The following is a 12,916-nucleotide window of genomic DNA, read 5'->3' as shown; positions in this document are numbered from 1 at the left end:
GTGCTCTGGCGTCCGAGGCCGCCGTGGGCGCCGCGGTAACTAAGAAACTCCGCGGCCACGGCGGCGGCGGCAACAGGTCTTTGGTTTCAGGACCTGAGGAACTTAGGCGAAGTCCCGCCTCCCACCCCTCGGCTGCCGCTCATTGGCGGAGTCGGTTATTTATCCGTCGCCGATTGGTTAAGTCCAGCTGTCAGGATTCGGCAGCAGCCAGACTTAGAGGAGTGAAGTTCACTGGAGAGAGCGGGTGGTGGGAGCCGTGTAGCTAAGCGAGAAGCTGAACTTGAGAAGTACAGGGAGGAGGGCGGACCTGTTGGAGAATGGGCTCTAGTGGGACCTGTCGGGATTACCAAGTGTGAGAGAGATTGCAAGGCAGTAGAGAAGTGTGCTGGTGATGGTGGTAATGGAAGAGAAATAAATTGAGAATTGAGGCCAAAGCCAGAGAGACGAATGGGACCCCCCCAAAAGAAAAATGAGTAGACCACATTACCGGAGGACTGTATCAGGAAGCAACATCTAGCTGTGTTGCAGATGAGATCTAAAGAATCTTCTTGTCTCTTTCCTGTACACTGTAGGCCTTGGGAAGTGATGTATCAAGTTGATCAATCGTGTTCTCTCATAGCTGTAGTCCTTGTTAGGGATAAATACTAAAGCTATACTTATTTTAGGCTCCTATCCTTGAGCAGTTACGGTGATGGAACTGAAAGTCTGAAGCACATTACAAAAATGAAATGATTTTCCTTCTCCGCGGATCATACGGATGCTGTTGGAAAAATCAGATGCGCATAGTTTGTGGAGCATCGTGTATCCATCATAACTAGAAGCATTGTTTCTAATTCTTCCTCCAAAGAGTTTGTAGTGTCAAGAAGTATATACACTCCCTGCACGCGACAGCAGTGTGTCTTGTCGGGTTGCTCTACAGGATAAAGTACAGAACGTGTGTGTGATAAATGTATTCTGCACAGGAGCTTGAGCTGTTGTTGCGGGTCTGGCGTAGTATTAGGGATAACCGGACAGAACACTGAAAACGGTGCATAGTTAAACAAGAGATACAACGAACCCTGTAACACTTTGCAGCAACTCTTACTGAATGGGCGCCGAGTATTCTTGGCTTTAACACTAGACGAAGGCCAGTGCACTTGAAACAGTTAACATGAAACTTAAGCATTTTATCATTTCCAGAAGGAATCCTCTGCTATCCTCGGGAGATCCAGTCCACAGCTTGCTTAATTCCTAAAACCGCAGCATCTTCTGTTTGGTGCTAGACTGGGAGCTTGCTGGGGTGGGGGAGAAATGGGGGAGCTTTGGAAAACTGCCTCGTGGAGGAGTCAAACGGACAGATACTGTATGGCGACGTTGAGAGAGAAGGGCTCAAAAATAAAAAGGCGAAGGAACCCCTAGTGGAGGCTGGCCGCTTTCTCTGCGGGGGCTGAGTCCCCGGACCCTCGGGGAGGTGCGGGCCTGAGAGTCAGCCCTCAGCCGGGAGGCCCCGCCCTCTGCAGAACTGACGGCTTCCATAGCCAATGAACGGCGAGGACACCGCAGTTCCCCGCTCGGGAGGGCGAGTACTTCCTACCCCGGCCCCGGGCTCGGAGGAGGGAGAGAAAGTTTGTTCTGGAAGGGTGTCCGCTGGTCGAGGGGTCCCAGCCTGAGGGATGAGAAATAGATACGTAAGAATAAAGGGGAGGAAGTTCCAGTTTTCTCTGACCCCTCGTGTACGTCTCGTTTCATGATTGAGCTGCATCTTGGACTCACCACCTCGATCCAAGCTTTATAGTTGATAAGAAACGAAGGTGGTCAGCAAACTAAATGTCCAGGTGGACTCCTGGAGTTTTACTCTGAAATTGCCTGTAAACGAAAACCAAGGAATGTCAGAATCTAAATTGTTAAGCTTTTCCACAATTACTTGGGAGCCTTTCCATGGTTAAAAATCTTTATCAATTTAAAAAGTAAAGAGCGTAACTTAAGTGCAGTTTTATTCTATACTTGGAACTACTGTTCAGGTTTATTTGTGAAGATCATACCTGTAGCACCCTCCATTCCTTTAACCACCTACACATTTTCCTGGCTGGACAATTTCAAGAGCTCTTTTCCAGCCCAATAAAACAGCACTTACTCCAAGAATGAGGAAAGCATGTCTGGTATGATGGCAACGTACTGGTGGAGGAGGGGAGACTTAAGGCCAGTTTAATGACGTACCCAAATAGTAAAAGTCAGAATTGTTGTTTTAAATGACTGAAAGAGCAGTTATAGTTTGTGTGTGTGAGTATTTAATCTCACACTTCCCTTTATCTTCCTGCTGGTTGTAATAGAAAGTTTTGGGCTCTGATTTATTGCAAACATTCAAGTGCTCTTCTCATCTAGTGTGCCTTTACAGAAATGTAGATTTCCTTTTTTCTTTTCCTTTTTAAAGATGTGATCTAAGATATTAAGAGACTTACAGAGTTTCTGGAACCAAACTGTCTCAGGTTTTTAAATGTATCTTTGTAGTGTTACTTGTGTAGTCACCATTCTGATGTCTGAAAGGAGAGAATGGTGATTAAATGTACTTTTGGAAAAGAAGTAGTTTAATTAGATAGTAAGTTGCAAAATTCCTTTCAGGTTTGTTTCCTTTGATTTTTTTTTTTTTTTAAATAGGCTTCGGTATTTAAAAAATTTGCACTGTAGGTGCAGTTACACAAAGCATCCCTCTTGTCTACATTCCTGGTTTCCTTCAAATTAAAATATTTGTCCTTACAGATACTTGCTTTAGAGTTTTGTGGGTGGGATTTTCATCAGTACAGTATATATAAAACATGGTAATATACTTAGTGTAATACTTGAGGGTGTCTTGGAAATGATATATGTGATTATTGTTTGCTCTGAACTGCTTTATCCGCACTTACTTTATTGACATTTCCATAAATACATTGCTAGATGTTTTAACAAGTATTTCTTCATACTTTGAAGTATTTCACTTTAATTCCTCCTCCCTTTATTTTTATAGGGGATATGGGTAAACAGCATTTGGTTATAATTTTTTTAATGTTTTTATTTTACTTTTGAGAGGGAGGGAGAGAGACAGAGCGTGGGCAGGAGAGAGGCAGAGAGAGAGGGAGACACAGAATCCAAAGCAGTATCCAGCTCTGAGCTGTCAGCACAGAGCCGGACATGAGGCTCAAACTCACAACTGCGAGATCATGACCTGAGCCAAAGTTGGACACTTAACCAACTCAGCCACCTAGGTGCCCCGATAACATTTGGTTATATAATTGTAATCAAATATATTTATTTGCAGGATATAATGGCAGTTGAGAATTTTTAAATGTGTGTAAAACTATTGTGTAACAATTCACTCTTATACAACTTCTAAACTACTGATTCCTCTTTTGATGACTAATTGTTTGATTACCTCTGCTTGTTATATATCATAAAATATTTTTTCATTCTGATGAAAACACTTAGAGAATATATTTCGTGGTTTTCAGTGAGCAGTGAGAATAAGGACGAAAGATGATCATGAAGCATTTCTTTTTTGTTTTATCTTATTATTTAGAGAGAGTAAGGGATAGAGCGAGAGCACGGGTGCATGGGAGGGAGAGAGAGAGAGAGAGGGATAGAGAGAATCCAAGCAGCCAGCCTCTGCACTGCCAGCACAGAGCCTGACTCGGGGGCTGGAACTCATGAACTGTGAGATCATGATCAGAGCCAAAAATCACAAGTCAGATGCTTAACTGACTGAGCCACCCAGGGGCCCTGATCATAAAGCATTTCTTAGTTTTCTTGAGCAGGACAACTTTTTTTTTTTTTTTTAACATTTATCAAAGTAACAGCTCTGCTGTCTTACTTATATAGTGAGCTTATACAATGAAATGTTTTGTAATAGCTATCCAAGGTGTTAATCAGAACAGGGTGTAAATGAACGGAACTTATTTAATCGGTCGGTAAAATTTTAAATATGCTGTTACTTAATGGAAATAGATCTTTCTGTAAATCTTGCTATGGGTCTTCTGTTGATAATCAGTGTAAGTGAGTAGTTAAGGGTAACTTTCTCATTCCAGGCTGCTTCTGTATAGAACAGGGGTTTGTAAACTTTCTGTATAAAGGATCAGATAGTAAATGTTTCTGACTTTTTGTGAGCCGTATGGTCTCTGTGTTTGTAGCCATGGACAGTACCTGAACAGGTGGTCATGGCTGTGTTCTAATAAAGATTTATTTATACAAATAGGCTGGAGGCCCACCCCAGCTCTAGAAGATAATACCAAAGATTTAAATAAGATTCTAGGCCTTTGATGTTTGGCTTGATGTGGATTTTCCATAGCAATATTTTATAGCCTTTTTTGGTTCGTGGATGCTTGTGACAATCTCATTATCTTTCCCAGTCCCCTCAGAATAATGCCGAGTTATTCATACCCCAACTTTGTGTTTTATCTCAGAGACTTCATAAATCTATGAACCTTTTTTAGATTTATCTACCTTTTCAAAATTTTCTTTGCCTCTTGGGGTCCCCACACCTATCGTATGACAATGAATGTTCTCCTTTCTAGCTTCTTCCTTACTAAACCAAATGAACTCTGATGTCATGTATTTAATCTTTGCTTGATTGACAGATAACACTTTAATGTAAATGTATTTTGGTGTTTCTTTAACTCATAGTTTTCATTTTAAGCCGATTGGAATGAGTGCTTCTGTTACTTTTAGAGGGAATTTCTGGCATGAGCAAGACAGATGGTGGACAGATTTTTTTCTTTCTTCTTTTTTTTTTTTGGCTAAGAAAAAATTGACTTAGTCTTTTGTAAAAGACTTTCACCCCTTTTGTAAAAGACTTTCACCCAGTTAAAAAAAAAAAATACTGGGAAGGGCCTGTGTGTGTGCGGAGGGCCTGAAGTCAGGGTGTGTGGGGTACCTCCTCCCTTTGTTTTAAGAATTGGCTGTCACTGATCTGGGTGCAGCTGCTGAGAAGCCAGAGAATGGAATGGAAAATGCAGCGGCTTTGACATCACTCGGTAGTTTCCTAGCCCTAGCCAGGAGTGAGTTCTGGGTGTGCCAGAATATTTGTCTCTCGGGGAAGGCCAGGTAGGGCCTGGGGCCTTCAGAACTTCCAGGCTAGTTGCCACCAGCTACAAGGAGCCTTTTTCCCTTATTCGACTCTGCTGCACAAATATTGATCATTTTCTGTGTTTACCATGATGTGAACAAGACTCAGGCCGGGTTTGCCTCTTACTCTGTGACTTTGGCTGAATTACTTGATTGGTTGGGACTCCAGTTTACTCAGCTCAGGTAAGATTGCTTTGAGGAGTAAATGAAAACATCTTTGTAAAAGTATGATAGTAGGGCTATAAGTGTTAGTTTCATTTCACCTATTTCTGTTTTTAGGACCTTCAGTGGTAGGAAACGCATCTGCTGTTCTCAGTTTCTTCTGATGACAGGCCCTGTTGCCCACTATGTTAGCTCTGCTGCCTGTTCTACGTTCTCCGCTCGAATTCTTCCGCTCTGCCTTGTGATTTCCATATTCATAATTTACTGGTTCCCACGTTTGAAAGTTTGTCTATTTTTGGAGTATGGGAAGAAGGCATTAATCCTTGGTGCCTCAGCCAGGAAAAAACACAAGAGACTTGAGGGGGGTATGTTATATTTTGGATAATAAAAAAGGGGAGTTGCAAAAAGATCCTTAAATACTGATTGAAAATGGCAAAATTAAAAGTATTCTTTCTGGTATTCTTACAAATTTACTTTTTGTTATCATTAGAATATTTTCCTCATATTCTCATATTTACCTGGCAGATTACTGTAATTTTTGTTGTGGTTGTAACCATAACAAAGCCACATATCCTCTACTACATTAGGATTGGGAAAATTGAATAGATATGTTTATGAAAAGTTGTTGTACTTCTAAAATGAAAGGGATTGCAAACCTTCCACTGCTTTTTATATCTAACTGGTAGACCATATAGTAAAATAATGTGATCTGTTTGCATACTGTCACAAGGACACCAGAACTGGACAATGGGTAATTTTTTTAGGCAAATGACATGCCCTTATTCCAAACAGTTTATAGGCATGGTTTGTTATTTAACAAGTACAAGTAACTTGAAAGATATGTAGGAGGAATGCTTTTTGATGGTTTAACTTACAGGAAACAATTGATGTTTTATTCTAAGTTTCTTATGGCAACATACAAATTCACTTGTGTTTTCTTTACAGTCTAGTGTTAGAACACATTAATAATAGTATGGCAGGGGGCTGCCTGGGTGGCTCAGTTGGTTAAGCATCTGACTTCAGCTCAGGTTATGATCTCACAGTTCGTGGGTTTGAGCCCCACATCGGGCTCTGTGCTGACAGCTAGCTCAGAGCCTGGAGCCTGTTTCAGATTCTGTGTCTCCCTGTCTCTCTGCCCCTCCCCTGCTTGTGTTCTCTCTCTGTCTCAAAAAATAAATAAACTATAAAAATTAAAAAAAAAAAACATTAGTATGGCAGGGAATGTACTCAGTAAAAACTGGCATTTTTAAAAGTTTTCAGGGGCGCCTGCATGGCTCAGTCAGTTAAGTGGCCGACTTCGGCTCAGGTTATAATCTCACAGTTTGTGGGTTCGAGCCCCACGTTGGACTCTGTGCTGACAGCCAGCTCAGAGCCTGGAGCCTATTTCAGATTCTGTATCTCCCTCTCTCTGTGACCCTCCCCTGCTCATGCTGTCCCTCTCTCAGAAATAAATAAAACTTTAAAAAAAAATTTAAAAATTTTCAACATAAATCTAAAGTAAAGTTTTAATAAAATTTCTACATTTGGTAAATATTTTCATTGTTGGATGTCATGTTGTTTTCAACTTGGCTCTGTCATTTTATGATCTTGAGTGTTTAAAACACCAGCTGTTGATAAAGAATTGTAGTTTATTAGGCAATTCTCCTATCACTCCTGTAATCATTCTCTTTGTTTTTATAAGTAGGAAGGAATTTATGACGTTGTATTTAGTAGCATTTGATGGTTGCTGGGCAGGGGCTAGGAGTGGAGTTTGAGCTTCCAGCAAAGTTTCCTATTACTAGGCCACCAAGGAGTTGCTTTCTCATTCATGATCATAAGGCTGCTTGTGGGACAGTACACAGTCACCATCCTGATCAAGACACCACCACAATAAGGAAGAAACTGCTATTGGGGGTGGGGGTGGGGGCTCCCAGAACCTTACTGTGACTGCCATGGTCCAGGAAATGTATGCTCTCAGCCCTGGTTCTCAATACCTCTGTTAGTTTCGTAGGGCTGCCCCAACAAATTACCACAAACTGAGTGGCTTAATACCACAGAATTTTATTCTTTCATAGTTCTGAAGGTCCGATGTTAGGAATCAAGGTATTTCATGCCTTTTCTTAAAGAAGCTTCAGGTGTTGACAGCATCCCTCAAAGTTCCTTGGCTGTAGACAGATAGCACTTAAATCTCTACCTCTGTTACATGGTGTTCTTACTGTTTGTCTCTGTATGAGTCTCTGCTCCTCTTTTAAGAACACCCGTTATTCTTAACGCTTAAGGTTTAATAAGTAAGATCTATACTTTTTTTCTTTCAGATTCATTATCGTACAGGTTTTTTTGACCTTTTTGTTCTGAACAGAATATTTTAAGTTTGTGCAGAAATTGTACCTAAGAGTTGGGGTGCCTGGGTGGCTAAGTTGAGCATCCTCTCTTTGACTTTGGCTCACGTCATGATCTCAGTACCTGAGTTTGAGCCCCACATCAGGCTCTACACTAACAGCACAGAGCCTGCTTGGTATTCTCTCTCTCTCTCTCTCTCATGTGGTTTGTTTCTCTCTCTCTCAAAATAAATAAACTTAAAAAAAAAAAAAAAGAAACTGTACCTAAGAGATAAAGGTACCACATTATCACGTACATGTATAATCTGTAGTTAGTATTCTAATGCTACCATGAAACAGCTCTTCCAAAATCAGGTTTTCCATTCACCATTATCATCCTGTGCTTCCCCTTAGGAGACCTTCTTAAGTGCATGATTCACTACATCAGATATTTTCAGAACTGGAAGGAAACATAAATTGTCTAAACTGACCTTTTCATTTATTGTGAAAATAAACTAAAACCCAAGGATGTAAACTTGCTAATCCACACTGTGCTTGATTCCCTAACAGTCAGTGTTGCCTTATGTTACCTTTGTAATGTTTTTAATAGGCTCATGATTTTTTCTTCTTTTTGTCACTTCTCCTGAATTAGCAGAATCTTGCACTGTTCATGGTACATGCCCAATAAAGACTTGCTGATGGTGTGATGACATTGTACCTCTGATTGCCCATATCAGGGCCTTGATTTAAGTCATGAAATATTTTAGTGAATCACCCCTGCACAATCAGGCAGGTGAAATATTTCTTTTGCCTCTAAAGTGAGTAACAGCAGCGTTGCTATATCCCTGGACGGATATGGAGGATAATCCTAGGAAGGAGCACTTAGAGGCAGTAGATAGGATAGTAAAGGCCAGAAAGTTCATAAGTGGTTGTTTGATCCATACTTTGTAAACACATATTTCATTATATTAGATACCTTGATTTACAAGAGTCAACCTTCATGCTGTTTGTCATCTTGGTATATTGAAAATAACTTGGATGCCTCCATTGCTGCTTGTATATGTGTCCAGAATGTTTGGCAGTGCCACTGACCAGTTTCTCCCTCTAATTTCTCCTCTTGCTCTGGTTCAGAAAACATGACTGGCTCTGTTTCCTTTATTTCTGTAGCCATGCCTGTCTCTTAGAAGTTGGTTCTCAGTTTGCTTGTTATATGTGTTTCCTACTTCAGTGAAAGTTCTGCTTTACAAAGCAGAATGATTAGAGATTAATCAAATGAATCCGAAAGGATTTATTTCATGATTTCTTGAATTAGTTACATCTATTTGTATATTGAAGATAATTTACAAAATTTGTATAGCTGTTTAAGAATATATGGCTGACTCTTTTGCTACTACCAAGACAGGTTATATTTTCAAAGCATTCGTCCTGTGACTATGTTTCTCAAACTGTAGTCCTCAGAATGTCTGTGTCTGGAGATTCTGATTTGATAAGTACAAGCACTGACAGTTAAAAACTGGCTCAGTCAGTAGGACATGTGACTCTTGGTCTCAGGGTTGTGAGTTTGAGTCCTATGTTGGGTATAGAGATTATTTAAAAGTAAAGTTTTTAAAAAGACTGTGATGAGAACCTGCATTTACAATAAGTAATGCAGGTGTTCCTCAGGAGGCTAAGAAATACCATATGGTCTTTGTAAAAGGATTTTTTTTTAATTCAAAAAAATATTTGTTTATAATGAGAGCCTATTCTTAGTGTTAATGCAGCCCCTTGGCACTGACTGAATTAAGGTCTTCTAGCATGTGTAACTCCTGTCTCAGCTCAAATGGTGGATAGGTAGTATTGAAATGATGGTTGTAAATCAATTAAAATCAACTAGGTAAAGTATAAATATTTTATAAATAACAATCGAACCAGTTACAGGAGAGAAAATTCCATTTTAAACAAGTGAAAGAAAACAGCACATCTAAGTGTTCTTATTCTATCCCGACAAATGGTCCCTTGTTAATGTACTGCTTATGGCGTAGGCTGTTCTCACCATTTTTGGCATTTCTACAGTATTTCTCTCAGCTAGGTGTGAAAGCTTACCACTTCCCTTACCTCTGAGATGGTTTGCTTTTTGCTTCAGGGCAAAGCCCTTTGCCTGCACTCAGAGATTTTGCCTCCAGTCACTACTGTCCTCCTTGAAGTTTTCAGCCCTGTTCCTGGGCTTGGCTGCGTGAAGCTCTCCTGCCTTGCCTATCCAGCCATGCTGGAAAGTGTTCAAGAACATCATGATGAGTAACCCGTTCTTTTTTCCATGACTGTCTTATTTCCATTGATAACAAGAGTCGCTTCTAACTTCCCTTCTTGTCATTAGATACCGATCTTTGCATGCAAGTTGTGTTCTTTATTCATGAAAACCCACTTGGTCATTTAAAAACTGCTTTCCATCAGTGTTTTTCTGCAACACCTTTTTCTTAATTTGTAGTTTATCAATCAATCAATCCAGGCCTTTATTGTTAATGGCCAATTCTACCCCCATCTTTTTTCATATGGTGAGAAGAGGCAGCTCGACAAAGAAGGTTTTGAAGTCCTGGATTAAGTTCAGGTTCATTTTTGTATCTTTTCAAATCTCAAGCACAGAGTCCGACTCTTCGTGTGAACTGAATTAATATTCAAAGAACTCAGTTTAAGAGTTGAGTGTCTGGCCTAGGAGAGAGCATTGGTAGTGTGCTGAATGGTTCAGATAATATAAAATGGAGCCTGGGCTTTAACGATGCACTGACCATGTTGAGTTAGGATATGTTGGGACCCTTGTCTCACAATGTGTGGTCCCTGATCAGGCAGTGCTACCTTTCCTAGGCCATTTTTGTTCACGCGTTGGGTTGTCATCTTTTGAATGCCAGTATTTCCACAGTAAGAATGCCCATTTTTCTTTTTTTGTGTGAATTTTGTGGGATATTTGCATATGCTGTTCAGAAGACGGTCCTGTTGATTGGACTGGATTCGATGTTGAACTTAGTTTCACAGTGAGGTGAGGTTTCTCCGAACTCTGAAGGCATACTTGCCAGAAAGCAGAGGGACAGACCATCTGATCTCTGGGGTTTTCCAGCATTTGTAAGATGAATGAGTCTACACTTCTGTTCACTTTGTGTTTCCTCCTTTTCTATTTGTTCCTTTATTTTTCTCCCCATTTTCCTACTGGGTCCCACCAATTCACTGGTTGAAGAAAGAGAAATTTGGAGGTTGTTGGTAGGTAGCTGGGGGTGAGTAAAAAAAATAGTCTAAACACAGATCTAGCTTTATGCTTTTAAAAATATTTCAGTTTTTATTAATTATAGAATATGGGAGCAAGCAGTGACCAAATACTGTATCATATTGCCTGGCTCACCTAATTTTAATGGCTCTACATTGGAACCACTTTCAGCCTGACCCTGACCTATCTTTCTAGATTCACTTTTTTTTATACTCTTTTATATTTTAGTCACATCTGACCATTTACCATTTTTTTGGTACATATTGTACCCGCGTGGCTTTACTGCTTTAATATGCTTTTCTCAGTTCTTTTAGTGTCTACTTTCTACATTTCAGCTACTCAATCTCAGTATATTAAAATAATCTTCATCCTTTAAGGCTTTGTTCTAATATTATACAGAGGATATAAAGAAATCTTTCTTTTGCTTGTTTAAGCTTTTGGTACCTATTGACTCTCCCTGTAGTTACTTATCTTAGCTTCCTTCCTGGAATATAAGTATCTGGAAGGTGTGAATCATGTCCTGTACATATTTGTCTTTCCTGCAAGACCTAGGACCATTTTCTTCAGAACTGGCCATCCAGGGAACAGCAGGTGCCTGCGTCCCAGTGATGATATGGGACAGAAGGTCTGGGCAGATCCTGGAATGAAAGAATGTCCAGATCAATTGAGTAATTGGTTTCAGAGAAGTCTGTGCTGGATGCCAGGCACATGTCCCTGTAAGACTGTAGGACATAGTGTGAGGAAGGTCTTACTGTGTGATACAAAGCTCTGATCTGCAAGTGGTAAGTGTTGATATATTCAGAGATGTAGTTTTTGAGTCTGGGTTTGGTTTCTGGATTCTGAATTTTAAGTTCTGGAAGATCTCAGAATAGGATGACATGGGAGCCAGGACTAGGAACGACAGGGATATGCCAGACATGAAGTTGATGGAAGTGAGGAGGAAGTATGGAGTCGAGACAGAGGCAAGTTTGGTAATTAGGCACAAGTTAGAGGTTCAGTCAACAAGGAAAAAGGGTCTGAATTCCTGGAATTAGGACCTGAAGTTAAAATAGGACCAGCAGTCAGATCAAATTGATTTGAGGCTAATTTGCTAAATGTTTACGTTAGTAAAAAAAATCCTTATATTTCCCTTACTTAGGGGAATGACCATTCCTAGTTCAAGTTAAGTGGTCTGGTTTTTTGTAAAAGGGGAGCAGCTTCTCTCTGCCCATAAAAAGTGCTGACTGTGTATTTGTCACATGAATCCTGTTTTGATGTTCTAACCCTCCTTTCATGAAGAAAGTATTGAAGAGAGTTAAATAAAGAAATAACTAGCTTAATTCTGGAAATTAGTCCTCTCTTAAGAATAATTACTAATTGGGAATTGATGAGGGTTATTGTTTGATTTGAGGCCATCAGAGAAAAGTTGTTCCGCTTCAAAATAGATGTAGTTTATTTAATAGCTTTTCATAACTTTCATTGCTGGAAGTTTAAAAAACAATCACAATGTCAACAGTTATTTTTAAAAGCATATAAAGTACTTTCAGAAAGGCCTATGCCATGTGGACCAAAGATACAGTGTATATTCATGAATTGCTGAAGAAACACACAGGAAGTGAGTCTGGAATGATACCTAGATACTGCATGGTGAAAGAAGATTGGCCTTCTCCTTTCCCATAATGTGGTTGTAAAGAGTTACTTGTACCTTTATTGTTTTCAAATTTTGATTTTAATAGTGATAAAAGCTATAGTGCTTCAGTATCTTTTTACTTTGTTCTTATGTTTGTAGATCAGTCAGGAGCGAGCGTCAGAATGACTCAAGATTACCATAAAGGCAACTTCAGGTAGATTTGTTAAAAAATGTATTAAGAAAAACATATTAAGGGATGTATGAAAGAAATAAGAATAGACTTGAAAATCTAGACTTTGGTACTCGCATGTGTATACTTTAAATTTACCAAGAAAAAGTGTTACTTTGTTTTTTATAAACAGAACTTACTATAGTATATACTTTCTTTTCCCCTTTTAAAATTTAAGATTGAGTTAAAATGTATGTATTTATGTCTTTATTTTTGTTTTAAATGCTTTATTTATTTCTAGGAGAGAGAGAGAGACAGCGTGAGCAGGGGAGGGTCAGAGAGAGAGGGAGATACAGACTCTGAAACAGGCTCCA

General features: G+C 39.7%; 1 protein-coding gene across 3 annotated transcripts in view; it reads left to right on the top strand.

Annotated features, from left to right (window-relative positions):
* NEK7 (NIMA related kinase 7) overlaps positions 1 to 12,916 on the top strand; it is a 182,569-nt gene that overhangs the window by 23,078 nt on the left and 146,575 nt on the right. The window contains exon 1 of one of the 3 annotated variants that reach the window (XM_077775156.1): positions 12,563 to 12,587. The exons of 1 other annotated variant lie outside the window; for it this stretch is intronic. The gene's annotated coding sequence lies outside the window, so the exon portion shown is untranslated. Of the gene's footprint in view, positions 1 to 12,562; positions 12,588 to 12,916 lie in introns of those variants that run through there. One more of the 3 variants, XM_077775152.1, reaches the window with a different exon arrangement.

Source organism: Crocuta crocuta, unplaced genomic scaffold (assembly GCF_008692635.1).
Source record: "Crocuta crocuta isolate KB4526 unplaced genomic scaffold, BGI_CrCroc_1.0 scaffold207, whole genome shotgun sequence".
Lineage (NCBI taxonomy): Eukaryota > Metazoa > Chordata > Mammalia > Carnivora > Hyaenidae > Crocuta > Crocuta crocuta.
The sequence above is the reverse complement of the archived record's forward strand: the minus strand, read 5'-3'. Positions and strand labels throughout refer to the sequence as shown.